Here is a 3,244-nt window from a genome sequence, read left to right as displayed (position 1 = left end):
AAAAATACTCTGGACAGTTTCCAGTCTCTGATTGGTCAAAACCCGATCACGTGGGGATGTAATAACGGGCGGTATAAAGACCGGCGTTGGAAAATAGCGAATAAATGGCCCCTTAACCAGCATACATTATGTAAAACTAGTTTGCGCTTTGTTTGCACTGTATATCGCATTCTTATTCATGTTAGTTTTATTGCAACTTCACTCTTTTCGCCGACGGCAGCGCGTTTTAATGCACAAAAGACAGCTATTGTCCAGTCATTTGCCTCCTTTGACCCCAGTGAGGGCGCTTTACAGACCATTCTTTGGTCTCAAAGTATCAGTAATGTAACCCACGAAAGAGATGGGAACCATCAAAAGCTAAAGTATGGCCCCTGAATATAACTAGAACTATCGCCGAGGGAAAAGTCACAAAATTTGCGCAGAATTCGGCGATAATAAAGCAGAGCCATGAAATTGGGCCCTGATGGCCCGCCGTGACGCACCAAATGCCACCAACCCACTCGCATCACTCCTCACACTAAAATTGACAACGCTCTAACCATTCAGCAAGGACATTGCTCTATATGCTCCAACCAATTCAGTTCTTGACACTACAGCTGTCGGATTTTGTACTCAGACATCTCTAGCCCCTTCAAACCATAGGTATTTCCTGGGAAACTCCCGGGAACTTTTGGTTGATCTCTACACACCATAAAAACTCCACTCCACAAGCAGGGCACCGCACGGGGGGCCGACCCGGGTGAGACCCTGGAATGACGTCAAAGCTATTCGAACGCACCCAATTGCTTCTCTCTACCCAGAGGTTACTGGGTACCCGGCGAGGGCAGAGATGGTTCTTGTGATTGATTTAGCCATAGCCGAGTGGCGCATTGTTTGTTGCACAGGCATACGCCACCACAGGGCTGGTGTGGCGGTTTCAACTTTCCACCGTGTTCAGTTTTCCAAATGACCAAATACGGTAACATTACTTCATGTGACGCCTGCGCACAGCAAGCAAATGTAGTCAATTGTTAGTGCCGTACAGAGTCCCAGAAAACTGAGCGAGTGAAAAGGGGCTTGTTAGGATCGTCTTTTAGAGACGAGGTCTTCGTGTTCGCTGAAGCAGATCAATAGCCCTCGTTACACACAGAACAAAGATTAAGCCATGCGAGGCAACCAGGCTGCTTCTGTAAGGCATTAAAAAAATAATAATATCCACGGTCGCGTTTTTTTTTCTTTTCCAAATGGTCTTTAAAAAAAAAATATATATATATACTTTGAATGCCCAATAAACGCCAATAAACCCTTTATTCGAAGATGAAATATTATTTTTGTACAGCCTCGGGGGAAAATGGCACCCTCGGCTTTGCCTCGGGGCTATTTCCCCTCTCGGGTGTACAAAATGCCATGGACCCCGTCACAGCGTGCAACAACTGTATAATGTCCCCCGTGTTTTGACCACCTATATCATAGCCTTGACTCAAGGCTGTTGGCGTAGTGTGCCCCGGCCCAGCGCGGCACGATTCGGCAGTCTGCACGCTGTGCATACACGAACAACGTACATGTATACAGTACATTGTATGTACAGTACATTGTACAGCAAGAACAGCATAGCGGAGTCGTGAGTACGATCGTGTCTTTCTACTTTCAACCTCGCACACATGGCTCAAACAACAACATTGATGGTCTGTAACAGCTTAATTGGAATTCCGATAAAAGGGCATGCATGATCTAGGCGTGTCATTCTAAACATTGGCCAATCACAAGGGCGATTGAGAATGACGTATTACTGCTAGCAATCATGCCACGTCCATGTGTTTATGTATGTGTGTGTACGCTGTACGCTAGCTGTGTGGACATGAGCGTTGTGTCGCTATGATGTAATGGGTCTGAATGCGCTGCTGGACGGTATACATGCTACCGGTGTGAGCCGGACAAGCCTTGCTCGGTCGGTACGGTGTCGAACAATTACGAAGAGAGGAGGGGGGTTCCTTGGCCCCGTTGTCTTGCGTTTCATTATGACACGAGGACTAGCATCATAAGTACAATGTAGCTGGTAGATTTGTCCCTGAGTGGGAAGCTGCTTTACTATAAGTGTAACGTATAGTATGGCAAGAGTTAGTTTATGAAATTGATCTTTACTTGTAGTTGTTCAGCCACACGCCATCTTCTACCATCCGGTATGTTTTCGACCAACACATAATTTATTTTCGATCCCCAACTTTGATTTACCGCGAGCAACGTAACGAATAATATGTCTAGACAAAATAAACAGCTGGTTTTCTTATCTCATGTGGTCTGAAATGGGGAAAACAGAATGTTATTAAGTGTTTGTGCTTCAAGGGGATGGGTATGCCCAACATCTAAGAATTCTAACCAAGTAGCCATTGCCGGAAACCCATGACACCTTGATACTTTTTGAACCTTTCTCAAACACATTTCACACACTGTATGGTCTAATTTTCTTCCTTCTTATTTCTAAATCCATGATTGGTGCATTAACCCTGGTTGTTTTATCTTGTTGAAAGCTTCTGCAGTTGTGCCACGATGTACTGTTGCGAACTATACACCATTGATATACAGTACACAACTTTGTTTTAGGGTAGGGATTTCTCCCTCGCGCCCGCCGCCATTGCAATTTTTTGCACAGCAGCCACAAGGCTTTTTGTTTACGTTGGAGCACATGCGTGTGCTTGCAGAACATTGTGATTGACATCGCAGCGAGAGTATATAGGTCAACCAAAAACCAATGAGAATGGGTCGTTAGTAAACATTAGCATAATGAGCTCTGCCCTAAATTTGGGCAGTTACAGAACCATCCATCAAGGCGCTACTTAGAAAGTACTCATGTACCGTACTTGTACCAAACAGATGGTAATGTACATGTACAGTATGTGTGTGTACATACGCTGTACACGTATTATATGCACTGTGTTATGTATATGGGGGTGCGCTGGAGGAATTCAGTGATGGGGACTGGGATTTTGCAGGTCGCGGCTGGCTAGAGCGCCTTGATCAAGGCTACCTATATCATGAAGCTCAAGCGTTGTACTGTGTAAAACCAAACCCTTTGTCCCTCCATCGGCATCAATTGTTTTCATTTTCCGTAAACCTTGCGTACAAACCCCCCACACACAATTCCATATCTGATATGACTGTGACTTTAATAGTGGCATGAGCTGGTTATTTATATCGCTGACTGTTGACCTCAACTTTAGGTTTTGTCAATTTCTCGTAAATCAGAAGAAATTTTAATATAACTAAA

This window comes from Asterias amurensis, chromosome 8 (genome assembly GCF_032118995.1).
Source record: "Asterias amurensis chromosome 8, ASM3211899v1".
Taxonomy (NCBI): Eukaryota; Metazoa; Echinodermata; class Asteroidea; order Forcipulatida; family Asteriidae; genus Asterias; species Asterias amurensis.
The sequence above is the reverse complement of the archived record's forward strand: the minus strand, read 5'-3'. Positions refer to the sequence as shown.